The 15,813-nt window shown below is 57.0% G+C and overlaps 1 long non-coding RNA gene across 1 annotated transcript; it reads right to left on the bottom strand.

The window, feature by feature from the left end:
* Positions 1-1,398: 1,398 nt before the first annotated feature.
* On the bottom strand, positions 1,399-13,112 carry LOC113910491. The gene is made up of 4 exons (XR_003516064.1): positions 11,878-13,112; positions 5,612-5,782; positions 5,352-5,437; positions 1,399-1,761 (listed from the first exon to the last, which is right to left on the bottom strand). It is a non-coding gene; the product is annotated as an uncharacterized LOC113910491 (long non-coding RNA).
* Positions 13,113-15,813: the final 2,701 nt, after the last annotated feature.

Raw genomic sequence — 15,813 nt, 5'->3', positions numbered from 1 at the left:
TTGGTTGTTCAGCAAATGGCTGGGCCAGAGTCAGCACCGCGGCTCATAGAAGCTGTTGGAACTGAGAACTATTTAGTGGGGTTGAGGCAGATGCTTATTTGACATTTCAATCACCAGGGAAAATCCTGAGCCAAGGTGTTGTCAGGTATAGGTGCATGCTCAGCATCAGGGCCTCAGTTTCCATTATCTGAAGGGGCCTCAGAAGCTGGTGCCCTAGCTCCAGGGTCTCCCAACTGAGGCAGAGCCCCATGGACCTGATGCCCCGCCCCCATCTGGTTCCCCTGGCCCTCCTGTCACTTTTGGCCACTGGACTGTGCCTGCTCACTGAGCCCCACTGAAGGGTGCAGGTGAGTGTGGGAAAGGTGGGCATGGCAGCGCCTGAGGCCCAGGCTGAAGCCTGGCTCCTCTTTCCTGGCAGGTGCTCAGACAGAGCCCCAGAGCAGGACGGGAGGCCCTCAGAGAAGGCCCTGTGGATATGGCTGGTAGAGAGCCGGGGCACTGGGCCAAGCTGGCTGGCCACCTGCGGGCCATACTGGAGGCCATGTCCAGCCAGCACAGGTGCTGTGGAGGCAGGGATGTGAGCTGGGACTCTGCAGGGCCCGGAGTGAGCTCCTCATGCAGGAGCAGAAAGTGAGGCGTCTATCCTTCCCTCCCTGATCTTCCTTGCTTATCCATAGGGGACCTCAGGAGGTCCCCTGTGCTAGCAAGGGCCTCTTCCCAGGCTGAGAGCTCCAGAATGCTCAGGGCTGGTGCTCACATCTGGGGTCATGTTCTCAGGAAGGCTTGTCAAGGTTTGGGGCATCCAAAGGAGACAGACGGGAACTGGGTCCCCAACAGGGCTGCTGTGCTGAACAGTGTCATCTCCGCAAATGGCGCCCTCTGGAGGTGTGCAGTGCATTGTTTGATGTGGCTCGAGGTGCTGGTTGGAGGCAAAGGAAGGACCGGGGTCCCTGTGGCCCCCCGAGGGAGAGTGGGAGGGAGAGGCTGGTTTTAGCTCAGTGGACAGAACAGTTTCCTTCAAGGCCCAGTTGCCCCTTGTGAAAGCTGCAGTCCCCAGGGAGAGAGGAAGGTGAAGGTTCATGCAAGCTGAAGGTTCCAGGGGAGGCACCCAGCACCCCTGCCCCATGTGAGGGTGTGGTGGGCAGGGCCACCTTGTGATAGCCTGGGTACCTAAGCCTTTAGTGACCTGGGGGTCTCAGCCCATACCTGCCCCTCCTAAAGCTCCTGCTCCATACGGTGTCTGGGGTGACCCTGGGGACTCACCCGACAGCCTGTCTGCTCCTGCCTCCCAGCTCTCTAGCATTCCACGACAGTGTCCCTGGTCCTCTTGCTGGAGCTCCAAAGCCATCAGCAGCTGGTGTTTCAGGTTCAGCTAGAGGTGGAGGGTCACACATCTGGAACCCGTAGTGATAATAGCTGGGCACCCCCTTGGAACTGTGTCCCTTGTGTACAAGCCAGGGCACGGGTCCGTGCTGGGCTGGCAGCTGGGCCCCTGGCTGGGGTTTTCACAGCTGGTGGAGCCAGCCTGCTTTATCAGAATCTGCAGGCACTGCTGTGCCTGGGGGCAGGGACGGCCCTCTCCAGGGGCTCAGTGCTGCCTTCAGCCCTCCCCCTAGCAGGTGGAATGCTCCCTGGCCTACCTGGAGCAGGAGTCCCAGGGACAGGAGTGGAGGAGGCCAGACCAGGACGCAGAAGACAAATCAGGGTGCCCAGTTGTGGGGGAGGGGCCTAGGGGAAGAGGTCGTCCGGTAGGATCCTCTACTGCAGACAGAAGTGGAAAAGGCCAGCCGTGTTTGAACCAGAGGAGCCAACAGCCCCTTGGCCCAGAGCCCTCCTCTGGGTGCGTGGCAGGGCCCTGAATACTGGCCCTGCCTTATACTTCATTCTCTGGTCTTCATTCTTGGAGCAGCAGCTGGGGAGGGAGGGCAGTGCAAAGATTTCTGTGCAGCCCAGAGAGGAACACCCCCACCCCCCAATATTTGGGAAGATACTGCCATTACCCAGCCGACTCCCCTCCTGGTTCAGATGGGAAAACAAAGCCCCGAGGGTGGGGAAGAACTCGTTCAGGGTCAAAACAGTGTGATCTGGAGGCTGTGAGGAGACCCTGGGATGTGTACTTGCAGGAGGTGCTGGTGTCAGGCCTGCAGGGCCAGGAGCAGAGGTGGGATGGTGACAGGGCCCAGGCACTTCAGGGCCTGGGTGGAGTCTTAACCCCTGCCCAGGCTCGGGATGCGACCTTGCTGCAGAGCAGCTGCTGATGCTCACCCAGGTGGCCCAAGACAGCCGGCAGGGTCAGCCCCACAGGGAGTCCAGGGTGCCAACTGAGCCAGCCTGTGCCCACCTATGCCAGGGGGCAGGGAAGCAGGGGAGTCTAGACCCTGTCCTTGGGGGATTCCGAAGGCAGGTGAGGAGCTCTAGGGACACCATGGGAAAGAGAATGTCCAGGAGGGACAGATGGAGCAGGGCCTCGACATAGCACAACTCTAGCACACGCCATTCACCCTGTGGTCCCAGAAAGAGAGCACCCTTTGGTAATGTGCATCCTGGTACTGTCCAGTGTTAAACCATCTGGTCCAGAACCAAAGCCTGGAGTTCAGAGAAGCCTCTGTGGGCTGGGGTTGGAGGAGGCCTCCTGGAAGAGTTGCGTCCCAGAGTTTGAGGAAAGCAGGGGCTCTGGTGGGAGCGGGCTCACAGGTAAAGGCCTGGCAGCTAGCCTGAGCAGACTGATCCCAGCCACATGAGCCCCACAGTCCTGGTGGATGCTAAGCCATGACTGGGTGGAGTGGGGGGTCCTCACAGGTGAACAGGAGGCCTGGAAGAGCTAGGCGGAAGTGCCAATGACCAGTGGTCTGCTTAGAGCAGCTGTCCTAGCGGCCTCAAGGAGAGCAGGTGTCAGAGGGCCCCGTGCAGGCCCCAGAGGCAGAGCCCCAAGGCCGCGTGCGGGTAGGGCAGTATTGCCATCAGTGCTGGGGGTGGCCCCTGGCCAGGAGACATGGCAAGTGGCTGCTCAGGCCCACCCTCAGGTTGTCCAAGCTGGAGTGGGTGTCCTGCTTCCACACTGGGTGAAATGACCCTGTAGACAGGAGGTGGGCTAGCCTGTCTCCAGCTGGAATAGTCCAGAGCCCCAAACCCTGAACCATGGGGCCAAAGCCAGGCTCCCTTCCCCAGGTATCAACACTCCGGGCTGTCCCATTTTGGCCCTTTTAGGGGAGCATGTGGGAAATCTTAAAGCTTCAACAAGTCCTGTCTCAGGCGCCTGGGTGGCTCAGATGGTTAAGTGTCTCCCTTCAGCTCAGGTCATGATCCCAGGGTCCTGGGATTGAGTTCCGCGTCGGGCTCCCTGCTAGCCTGCTTCTCCTTCTCTCGCTCCCCCTGCTTGTGCTCTCTCTCTGTCAAGTAAATAAATAAATAAAACCTTAAAAAAAAACAACAAGTCCTGTCTCTGCCACACATGGCCAAGGGGTGGTACTGCTGGCCCAGGGCCAGCCTGGTGGGGCGGCGGGAGGTGAGATGACCTTAGCTGCTGGGCTGCTAAGGATGTCAGGATGCTTGGGAGTGGAAGTGCCCAGGACAGGGGCTCTGTGTGTGTAGGGGCCATGGAGGAGGCATCTCTGCCCCAGTCCCCATCCCAGCCAGTGAGACATAGTGAGGACATCTGTGCAACTTGGAAAGAAACCATTGAAAATGGGTTGGGGCTATCTGGGGCCCATGCAGTGTTTAGACTGCTCCGTTTCTACTAGCACCCTCCAGGCCCAGGAGGTACCAGTGCCCCTGCAGGGAAAGCTAGAGGAAGAATCACATCAGAAGGTGGCCGCGTCCTGGAAGGCACGCAAGCACGAGGTGGCATTTGCCCTGAACTTTAAAGAGGAGCTGCAGAGCTGCCAGAGATAGAGTGAGGCCTGGCATCCTCCCGCTGGGTGCCCTCTGTCTGCCTTCCTCCCCCTCCCCACAGGCCCCTCCTCACTCTCTTCCCCGCTGCCCAGTCTTCCCTACTGCAGGCCAGTTAGTCTCTTCCTGCTCTTAGGATGGCCCCTAGCTTTACCCTACACTACCTTTCTCCTGCTTCTTCCTCATTATGCTCCACCCAGCCACCCAACCATCCACCCACCCATCCATCCATCCATCCATTTAGCATACATTCTCTGAACAGCCACTACATGTCTGGCCCTTTTCTGTGCAAAGGAGAACCATAGTCAGATTGGACGACTCCTTGTCCCCAAAAGCTTGTGGTATGGGGCCACACAATCATCAAGTGAGCAATTACAATATGCCCGCTGAGGGGAGAGGCACTGTGGGAGTTGGGGAGGGGGGCAGCAGATGGGTACATCCTCTGCATTGAGGGGATTTCTGAGCCTCTGAACTGTCATGGAAGGATGAACAGGCAAAGGAACGAAGGGCATTTCAGCAAGAGGGAGGAGCACCTGCAAAGGCCCAAAGATGAGAGGTGTGGAGGTGGGGCAGTGCTGTGAGCAGTCCCCGACCCCGCTGAGAAGTAGAGGGGGTGAAGGGGTGAAATATGCAACAGGCCAGAGCAAGGGGGGCAGAGCAAGGGCTGGGGTGTCTGGGGCCCTGTCCACCAGACTTGAACTCCAGTTTGGGGACCACCTCCTTCTGGCTGGTGCCCTCCCTTAGCCTCCAGGGCAAATGTTTGTGTGCACAAGCAGACAGACTGGTGGGCACACACCCACCCACACACACCCCCAGAGACACACACATGCTCCCAGATGTGCACACACAGACACAGAGAAACAGAGTCAGCAAGGAGGTGGCTGGGAGATGCAGGGATGGAGAGTTGCGAGGACCCAGGATGGGGGTGTGTCCTGCCGCAGTGAGGCTGATCTGTTGATCCGGCTGGAAGGAGTGTGAGAGAAGGTCTCGTAAAATGTGGGATTGGTCTGAATCAGTGTATCTTGAACTGGGGTCCAGAGCTTTGCTCTGAGAGGACTGTTAGTTCCTCAAGGAAGCAAATTTGCAGTGATTGTCTGCAATTGTGCATTTGTACAGAAAGAAATCTCAAGTTTTTGTCTGTTTCTCGACCCAGACCCCTGAGGGTCGGGGGTTGTCTCCTCAGGGCCTGGAGAGAGACTCTACGCTTTCTGGGGTGTGCACACTAGTCAAGACGGGGGTTTGCAGTGGACAACGTCAGTGAGAAAGCAGGGCTCACAGTGCCGGAGGGTGAGCAGTGCTGCGGGAGACCTTCTCTCTGCCTCAGGGCGGATTCAGGTGCCCAGAAGGAAGTGGTGCAGGGTGGGCCCTATGCAAACAACATGCAAAGGATCTGTAAACCAGTGTCTGTGTGGGCCCCAACTCTAGGGCCTTCCAGTCCCCAGGGAGGCCTGCCCAGGACTCACCTTCTGTGAGCAAGTGGGTGCCCTGGGCTCTGCGCCTGTCCAGGGAGGGTGGCCTAGAATTCCGTGCTGGGTCATGGGCAGGGGTCCTGTGGGGAGTAACCGATTGGTCAAAGTCACAGTAGGGCAGAGGCTCTCGGGGAGACTGGGCAACAGCTAGCTGGCAAGAGGGTGGAGGGGCTCCCAGGGCCTCTAGCACCCTCCACCTCCATCCCATCCCCCACCTCAAGCTCCTTCTATACTGACCCCTTCTGGGGCTTTACCTCAGTCTGTCTTCCTCCAATCCTGATCCCAGGATCCTGTGCTCTTCACTGTCCCCACATTAGTGGTTAAGATTGTGGGCTCCGGAGCCTGAATACCGGGCACAAATCTTGCCTCCACAGTCTACTTGCTACGTGACCTTGGGCATGTTACTCTCCCTCTCTGGGCCTCATCTGTAAACAAACAAGGAAACAGACACCAAGAACAGTTCCAGTTCTCCAGCAGCTGAGTAGGAGGGTTCAATCCGGCAAGCACGGAAAAGGCTCAGAGCCGGGTCGGCATGCAGTCATGAAAGTTTCGCTCCTATCAGTGCACGCTTCCCGCTGCTGCAGGCAAGGCTGCCTGGAGGCGAGAGGCCCGCTTCCAGTCAGGGTCCTGCTGGGGCCAGGGACCTGCCGCCCGGGGTTCCATCTCAGCCCCCTTCTGTGGTAGTGTGCCGGCAGGGGTGGTTCCTTCTGAGGGCTTGGGGGGGGGGGCACCTGTGCCTGCCTCTCCCGGGCTTCTGGTGGCTGCAGTCCCTGCTGTTCCTTGGCTTGTGGAAGCATCACCCCAACCTCTGCCTTGCTGTTCACAAGGCGCTCTCCGTGTGTGTGTGTGTGTGTCCAAATTTCCCTTTTAGAAGAACACCCGTCAGATTAGATTAGGGCTCTCTCTAATGGCTTCATGTCACCTTGATTACCTCTGCAAAGACCTTATCTCTAAATAAGGTCACATTCTGAGGTACTAGGGGTAAAACACAAACATAGCTTTTTGGGGGGAGTATACAGTTCAACCCATAATGCCTCTCAATTTGCTTCCGGCTACCTTCCTGTTGGGTGGGTTGGGTATGTCTTGAGATCTTGGGGACCCAGCTATTCTGTCTCGCTCTTCCCCTCATTTAACCCCAGGCCCCTGACACGGCTGTAGAAAGACTGGAGGGGCCACAGGAGGGGCCGCTGTGAGGAGGGGTGGGCACTGCTCAGTAAGCCCCCAGGCAGGCTAGGGTCCAGGCTGGAGATCGAGCTCCTGTCTACAGGCCAGGCCCTGCCCAGACCCAAGAGCCTGTGTGTGTTTATGGGCACAAGAGGATGGGGTGGGGGTTCCCTCAGATGGACTAGCGACAGAGCAAGATGCAGGCTCTGGGGAAGAAAAACCAGATGGCTGCCAGGATCTAGAGGTGGAAGGTGGGGAGGAGCTGGAGGCTGCCTGTGGTGCCCTCAGGTCCGCATGGCCCGGGCCTGCTCATAGCCCAGAACAAGGAGAACCTGGACAGTCCGATCAGCCTAGAAGGGAGGCCAGTGTCCCTGAGTACTAACCACCCAGCCTCTGCCCACAGGTGCAGGCCATGGCAGAGCCCCCGGCAAGCCCCTAGAGTCTGCACAGGGCAGGTGTGCTCCACTCCACCCTCAGCCCCCCTGAGGCCCAGGGACCAGACTGTCACCTGCTGAGTGGGCACCAGGCAAGCCCACTCCCCTCAGCCCCCAGCCACACAGACTGTGGGGGAGGCCCCTGTGGAATCCTCCCTGGGCCTCTCAGGTGGGGAGGACAGGGTTCCTAAGGACACAGAAAAGGCTGTGGCCTGGTGGCCCTGGCTATCTTGGCTCAGCTCTTCATCTGTACACTGGGAGTGGTGTTGGCAGTACTCAGGGGTTGTGATCCTCACTGATCCCATGACCCTGTTCGGATTACCCAGTGGGTCACACTATGTCCAACTCTTAAGAATTGGGCCTATGCCCCATCTGAGGGGCCCCCTGACCTTGGGTGGGCTAATGATGCTCAGAATGGGGTGGGGATGAAGGGACAGATCTTGCTGTCCCACCAGGCCCCAGGAGCTGCCAGAGCCAAAGCTGGCAAAGGAGCCAAGTAGTGTTGAGGGTGGGCACCACCAGAGGTAGAGGGGAGAGCTCGGGGGCAGGCAGGGCAGGAGCTGCTCCAGCTCCCACAGGAGGTAAAAGCTTGGTTGGGGTCCTGGCTGCCCTCCCTCAGATCAAGGTGGGGGTAGGGCTAGAGATGGGGCCTCCCAGGCAAAGGAGAAGACTCTGATCCACCTTTGCTGTGTGGACTGAGCCCTCTAAGACCACACTGGGCCCTGGTAACCAGGGACTGGAGGAGCTGAGACCAAGGCCACCTGGGGAGGTGAAGGCAGGGCTGAATTCAGGAGGCACAGAGGGTAGGGTGCCTGGCCTGTTGGACCCAGGGAGTTGGGATCAGGGTGTGCTCCCTGAGGGTCAAGAGCAGAGCCTAGGGGCGCCTGGGTGGCTCAGTCGTTAAGCGTCTGCCTTCGGCTCGGGTCATGATGCCAGGGTCCTGGGATCGAGCCCCGTGTCGGGCTCCCTGCTCCGCGGGAAGCCTGCTTCTCCCTCTCCCACTCCCCCTGCTTGTGGTTCCCTCTCTCGCTGTGTCTCTCTCTGTCAAATAAATAAAATCTTTAAAAAAAAAAAAAAAAAGAGCAGAGCCTAGATCCATCCCAGGCTGGAGCACCAGGCGGTCTTGCTCCTGCACTGTGGCTCGCCAATCAATGCAAAGTGCATCAGGGCTAAGGCTTTGCAGGCCAGGGACCTGCATGTGGGGAGACGGGAGGATCTGGAGATGGGGAGGGTTTGGAGATCTGGCCTGCCCTCAAGAACCTTTAGGCTGGGTGGTATAGCGTATAGGGAGCCCTGAGGGACTATCACCCATTTGCATTTTTGGATTCGGGGGAGTTTGTAGTCACCTGTACGGCTAGAGGAGCAGAATGAGGCCATCCTGCTCCCTCCCCCAAGTGCTGTTCTATCAGCCTCTCCCAGCACCTGATGGCCATTACGCCCCTTTTTTGGGTCAAGGCAGAGTCCCAGGCAGGCCCCTGTGAGAATGGGGCTCTGAAACCAGAGTGGGGTGATGTCCTGAAGCACCAGATCAGCTTAGGAGCCAATGACCCCCTGTCCCCGCCCCCCCTTTCCCAGCATTCCCTGAAGGAGGTGGGCTTGGAGCTGGCCCGGATGGGTGCTGAGCTCCAGAAAATCTGGGACCCAGAGCTGGAGGGGCTCAGCAGGTGGCCCCAGAGGGTGCCCAGAACCTGGTGTTCAGCACCCCTCCGCCTCTGTGCTTCTGCCAGGCCTGCATGCCCAGGAGGCCCATGGTCCCCTATGCCCAATGCCCTGTGCCCCTGACCTACCCTTCCCAGACTTGGTCAAGCCCCTCCCCACCTCTCACTGCCTCTTTCCCCCCTCCCCAAGGTGGCAGAGAGCCGTGCCAAGAAGCTGGGGTTAGAGCAGCAGTGGTAGAAAAGTGAGGACCACGGAGTGAGGGGCACCCGGATCTGAGGGGTCTGCAGGGAGGAACCCCCTTCCCTCGCAGAGGGGCTCACAACCCTTCCCCCTCCCATGAGGTTTTGGGATAGACAGGAGAGGGCACCTGGGACATGCTAAGAGAGCCCTGTCATCCCCTGGGTAGGGGGGACACAGTGCCAGGCCTGGGGCTTGATGTATCTCCTGGTCTGCCTTCTCCTCTCTGAGGAGGGGAGCACAGGGGAAGCAGGAGGGGCATGGCGAGGAGTTAGGACATCTGGGTTCCTGGGCCTGGCGTCACAAATGAAAGGAGGGTGGCCTTCAGAGCCAAGAAGTCCTGTGTTCGCATCAGCTCTACCACGGACCAGCTCAGTGAGCAATGAGCAAGTCTGCCTTCTCGAGGCCTCAGTCTCCTCATCTGTAAAATGGGGATACCACCTTACCTACCTCAGAGGATGATGTGAGGATTACATGAGATAGTGCACCTGGCTCAGTGCCTGCTGCCTGGTCCCCCTGAGTTTCCCCTGGGGGTCCAGTTAGGGTGAGTCAGTACTAAAGTCATAAAACCATGGAGGTGTGCCCAAGACCACCTGCATATAGGGCTTTAGTCATAAAGTCTATTTATCCAGTATTTCATCAACAAGGCCTTATTTACAATTAATAAACTCAGGAAACAATGTGCTGTAATATGCAGTTGCCAATGATAGACAATGTAGCATGTTCCACTGCCTGGAGCAGCTCCTGCTTTACGCTTGAATACATGGAGGTCCTCATCTTTTCTGACCCTGCATGGAGGAGCCTCATGGGGTGTGGACTCCTATCTTTTGCCTCAACTGCTCTCTGGGGACCCCTTAGAGAATGGGGTCAACTCCAAGAGTTCTGACCCTCAGGCTGAGAACAGGGTCCCCAGAGGGCAGGAGCCACTGCAGCTCTGAGCATCAGTGCTCTAGCACTGGGAGGGCAGGAACCTCCAGCCACCTCTCAACCCCTAAAGGTAACAGCTGGGGACTCTCCAGAGAAGGAAACAGAGTGACCCCTGCCTCCCTGAGACCCAGGCCCAGTTTCTCTCGCTGCCTGTCTCCCCATCTGCAAGCTGGGGGTGGGGGTGGAAACAGGCCCTGAGGGTCCTTCCAGCTTGGGCCTTTGCTGGTTCTGAATGGATTCCTCAGCTTGCCTCCCCTCTCCTGGGTAGAGCTGGAGTTACTCCACACCTGGTACCTGCCCTGCCTCTCTGCCCTCTGTGGGCTCGGCTGCTGCTTCATCTGTCCCCAGATATCAGACAAAGCCCAAGAGCCAGGGAGGAGAGGTCTGAGAAAACCTGGCAATCAGGGCAGCGCCCCGACTGGGGGAGAAAGGTGGTGTGGAGACTGAGGCCTAGAGCGTCACTCTGCCACACGAGACTGAGGTCCGCCCTTTGCCCCCAGTGAGCTGACAGCAGACGGACAGGCTTTAGGAACCAAGGGTGGGCAAGGACTCCCTGGGGAGAAGGGAGGCCTGTATGGCTACGTCTTTAGCCCCCCATGCCAGGGTTTCTGTCAGGCCTGAGCCACGGGACCTGTCACAGGTGGCTGCAGTCAGAGGCCTCCCTGTCCCCTGCCTGCCTTAGAGGGCCTGAAATGCCCTTGTTGGCACAAGGTTCCTGACTCTCAGTGGATGAGGCCACCTGCCCTTTCCCAGGGGGGGCCCTGTGGCTAGGAGTAGAGCTGGGCAGGGAGTGGCCAGTGGGGTTCTGGGGTCCTTGTGGGGCTTGTTGGTCCATTCATCCCTCTGGTGCCAGCAGAATGATGACCACGGGCCTTCTGTCTTGCTGGCGAAGGCCTTGGGCATTGGGCTTTAGACTTTTCAAAGTGAGTTCTGATTCACAGATCACTCTATAGTCCCCATTTTACAGATAGGGAAACTGCCCAGACAAGGGCAGTAACGTGCCCAAAGTCTTTCAGCAAAACAGCAGCTAAACCGTCTGGTTCCCCTAACCTGTCCTACAAAGGTGGTTTCTCGTTTCTGAGCTTGATAGAATGGCCATCTTCAATGGCCACAAGCAAGGCTGACTTAGAGTTAACCTCCCTCGAGGTCACCTGACCATTTTTCTCTTTCTGAACTTCCTTCCCTACCGTGCTGTGTGTTTCCTTGTCCTACAGAGCTCTGTCAGCTGGGCCATGTGCTTCCAGAATGGGAACCCTACTCAGCTCCGTCACTTTACACTTCCTCCATCTACTGACTTAACTGAAGCAGAGTTTTGCAGAGGGGGAGTCTGGCAGGGTGGAAGGACAGAACACCTCTGAGATTGTTTCTCCAGCGTCGTTTCTGCAAAATGTTCTCTGCCCTCCCTGCCATTCACACCACTGCAGTGGGGGCTGCCGAGTTCTCAGTGGATGGGTCCAGCACTGGGTCCTGAGCCCAACTGAGCCAATGGCCCGTTCCTGATCACTAGACTTGAGACAAAATCATAGTCTCTCCAGGGCTGAAGACCAGACACAGAGAGAACTTGGGAACTGTAAACTGCCGTTTTTCACTGCGGAAAAAGCTGAATTTCAGTGAGAGCAAATGGAGCCGACAGTTCCCAGGAAGTGGAATTGGGATGGCGAGATTTTGGTTCAGCCCAGGAGGTCTCTTTTATGGAGAAGACAAACTTGACCTCTGGGATGGTAATGTCGCCTTGCTCTGTGGCCTGGGCAGTAGGGCGAGCTGGTCTTCAGAAGGAGAGGAGTACCTTCCATGGGCAGCGCTTGCTGAGGCCAGCCCCAGGTTCCGCTGTCCTTGGGGTCCTCCACACCCGGAAAATAAATCCCTCTCCTTTCTGCTTACATGGGCCTGAGTGATTTGGGTCCCCATGCCAAGGGCCCAGTGCGCTCCAAATCAGAGCGCTGCCCTCCCGGAGGGCCCTTCCTTCAGGCCAGGCACCCACCCTCCACGGGCTCACTCCCGCAGACCGGCTCCTGTTTGCTTTCCGCCACAGAGGGCTAGCCGCCACCCGCTGCCCTTCTTGTCTGTCCCTGTGTCCCAGCTGCTGCCGGGCTTTGTACCTCACTGTTTCCAAGCGCAGCAGGGCCCCCCACTCGTCCCGGTCCTGCCTCTCTGGTCTGTTCCTTCTTCCCTTCCCTCCGTTGGTGATTCCGAACCTTCTTCCAGAAGCCGCAAGCCACCAACTCTCCTTTCCTTCTGGGCAGGGACTGTCAGGCGAAGGCGCAGTCGGCGTCCGGGCTTCCCTCCCCGCCCCGCGCCGCGCCGCCCCGCCCCCTCGCTCCCATTGGCTATGTGGATGGCACGTGACCAGCACTGACCAATGAGGTGGGGGAGGTTACGGCGCGGAGCCCGGACGGCGGCACTGGAGCACCTTGGGGCTGCTAGTGGCCGGCAGGTGACTCCCGGCTGTGCAGAGAGCAAGGGGCACGTGGGCAGAACGGAGACTTGGGACAACTAAACACACCCTCCAACCTCTGCTTCCTTCTGTCACCGGGGTGGGTCGCCCCTGCACCTCACTGAAGGGAGGCACATGCAGGAGAGGTTATAGAGTCCATTCCCTAGATGTGTGACTTCGAGCACATTTCTGCTCTTCAGTTTCTTCATCTGTAAAATGAACAAAGTCACTGCCTCATAGGGGTGTGGGTGGAGTGGAAATGAGACACTGTGTGTAGAATGCTTAGCAGTTGCGGGGAGGGCAGACTTTGGGCTCTGTTGCCACTGAATTAGAAGCCCTGCAAGCTCTTCTCACTAGCTAAAGGAACTCAGGCTAGTTACTCAACTTCTCTGTGCCTCAGTTTCCTCATGTGTAAAATGGGGATAATAGTCTCATCTCATAAATGTGTAGAGGATCCAAGGAGTTATTTCATGCAATGAACTTAAAACAGCACACACCAGCCTTCAGAAATTTGCTCTCAGGTCTCCTGGGGGCATCCTTGCAGTTCCTCTGGGGTACAAACCTAGGAGCAGAATTGCTGGGCATGTGTCACTTTACTAGGTAATGCCAAAATGTTGTCCAAAGTGGTTAGACTAATTTACACTCCTCTGGCAGTCTGTGAGAGTTCCCATTGCTACCCATCCTTGCCAAAACCTGGCATTGTAAGACTAAAGTTTGTGCCAAACTGATGGTGTGGAATGGCTTTCTGTGCATTTCCTTGATCACAATGAGGTCCAGCCATTTGTATTTCCTCTTCTACAAAACACTTGTTCATGACCTTGCCCCCCCCGACCCTTTTTAAAGATTTTATTTATTTATTTATTTTTAAGATTTTATTTATTTATTTGACAGAGAGAGACACAGTGAGAGAGGGAACACAAGCAGGAGGAGTGGGAGAGGGAGAAGCGAAGCAGGCTTCCCGCAGAGCAGGGAGCCCGATGTGGGGCTCGATCCCAAGACCCTGGGATCATGACCTGAGCCGAAGGCAGACGCCTAACGACTGAGCCACCCAGGCGCCCCAAGATTTTACTTATTTTTTGACAGAGAGAGCACAGCAGGGGGAGCAGCAGGCAGAGGGAGAGGGAGAAGCAGGCTCTCTGAGCAGGGAGCCTGATGCGGGGCTCAATCCCAGGACTCTGAGATCAGGACCTGAGCCGAAGGCAGACGCTTAACCAACTGAGCCACCCAGGAGTCTGCTCCCCTCCCCCGCCCCAGTTTGTCATTTTATGATACCCGTATCTTTTGGTAAACTCTTTTGGAGTGGCTAATTTGAGAAATTCTTCCCTTGCTCAGTCTTTAAGATATTCTTCTGTATCTTCTTGTTAATTTGAAATGAGACAGAATTGCAGTGGCCTGGCACTTTGTTCTTCCTAGATTCTCCAGGTCTGTCAGGAGCCTTACACATCTGCCACTTTCTCCCTCAGCATCCCCCCTGCAGTCACGGTGCACTGTTTCCACCCTGGAGGTCTCTGGACCCTGGTTCTCTTCATCTCTGCTAGTTTAGGCCTGCTGCAGCTCCACGTGGCAGCCCCCTGCTGTGTCACAGGAAGCTGTCAGATGTGATACCAACTACTGGTTACCAGTTATTAAAGGACTAGGGGTGCCTGGCTGGCTCAGTCAGTAGAGTGGGCAACTCTTGATCTCAGGGTTGTGGGTTTGAGCCCCACGTTGGGTGTACAGATTATTTTTTGAAAATGCACTACAAAGGCGCTTGGGTGGCTCAGCCGTTTTAGTGTGATCCTGGGGACCTGGGATCGAGCCACGAGTTGGGCTCCCTGCTCTGCGGGGAGTCTGCTCCTCCCTCTCCCCCCACTTCTGCTCTCTTTCTCTCTTGCTCAAATCCATCAATAAAATCTTAAAAAACAAAACGCTAAAGGACTGGTCATTTCTTTCAAAAGGTGTTTAGAATGAGAGAAGCTCAAGACCATCCCAGTGTCTCCCTCATTTGCTAGCACTTCCAAACGGCAAAGAGGTCCCCATCTGCCTGCCTCGGAGGGCTGCACAGACAGGTGAGGCATGTATTGTTGCGGAAGAGGGCAGCTATAGGTCCTCCATGCTTTCCCTCCCTGCCTATTTCTTTTGGTTGCACCAAAACTGGGTTGTAGCCATAGGATGTGTATCATGGCAGAAAAAAAGGCTGAGCACTCTGGGGTCTCGCTGCCCACTGGGAGAGTCACAGAAAGTACCCGAAAGATCTGCTTGTGTGAAGAGGTAGAGGTTTATTGAAATATAAACATTCGAGAACATGTAAGATAGAAAATAACCACCACATATACAGACACTTGCTGCAAGAGGACGTCTGAGGTATTTATCACTGCCTAGGCTACCCATGTGCTAGAACATTTTCCTGGTCGGAGTACACATAGATGGTGGGGGGGGGGGGGGCGGTGCCCAGAGCGGCCCTGGCCCATGACCTGCCCTGTGCCCTTCAGGGAAAGCTTCTCTTGCCCGGGGCCCTGCTCCTGGGACACCTGCTGGCATCCCCTCTCTTGGGCTTTCAAGCTGCGTGGGGAAGGGGAGAGGATCCAATGACCAGAAAGCCACAGTGTACTGTCCCTGCATCTTCCAGCTGGGAAGAGTCCATCCTTCGTGACCAAACCCCTGAGAAAGACACACTGGCCAAATGTTGCGACACTTTCAAGTGGGCCCAGCGCCAGCCAACTGGGCTCCTCTCTGGCACAAGATCCCAGACGCCCTTCTCTGCCCACCACCTGCGCTTACCTGGTGGGTAAGGTGGGAAGGCTCCTGAGGCCAGAAGAGGGTCAGGCCCCAGTGGACGGGGCTGTGTGTGTGTGTGTGTGTGTGAGAGCGAGTGTGTGGAAGCCTGGGGAGGGGAGCGAGAAGATGAAGTCCAGCAGAGCTGCAGCTTACCAGGCTGAGGTAGCTGTTTTGTGCTCAAGCTTTTGATTTCCTTTTCCTTCTGTAGACAGGGCTGAATGCTAGCTGCGCAAGGGTTCCCGCCAGCAATGAGGCCTGTAACCACCAGGGCCTGATGATGTCACAGTGGGTGGCGTTCTATGAGCTCTGCAGGGCGTACTCAATGAGAGGGGAGCCCTGTGTGACAACCACTCGTCTTTCCAACATGGGAGCAACCTGCTCCAGCCCAGGGTCCCAGACGAGGACTGAGTTCACAGCATCCCCTTATCCCCTGGGGCAACTCAGCCTCTCCGGCCTGCCCCTACCCTGAGATGGGAATGCCGAGTGAAGGGCAACCATTCTGTCCCCACCCTGGGGAGCCAGGGAGGGGTGTGCCACAAGGCTTGCTCCGGCAGGAAATGGGTCAGGGGCCATCTCCCGAACTGTGTGGTCTCAGGACCCAACCTTCATGAGCATGGGCCTTCTCGTTCCACCGCCTCCCCTGCCACTGTGATCCCTGAGTCATCTCTCCTCCCTGCCTCCCCGCCTCCTCACCGGGGTCTTAGCGAAGGGCCGGAGGGGCTGGGGTACCAAATGTTTGCTCGGCTTTGGGGGTGATCTGCTTTCATTTCTTTGGTGCTACAGTAACAACAATAAAAATTAAAAACAAAAAAGTCAGCAAGACACATATAAAAAAGATTTCAGA

This window comes from Zalophus californianus, chromosome 6 (assembly GCF_009762305.2).
Source record: "Zalophus californianus isolate mZalCal1 chromosome 6, mZalCal1.pri.v2, whole genome shotgun sequence".
NCBI lineage: Eukaryota > Metazoa > Chordata > Mammalia > Carnivora > Otariidae > Zalophus > Zalophus californianus.
The sequence above is the reverse complement of the archived record's forward strand: the minus strand, read 5'-3'. Positions and strand labels throughout refer to the sequence as shown.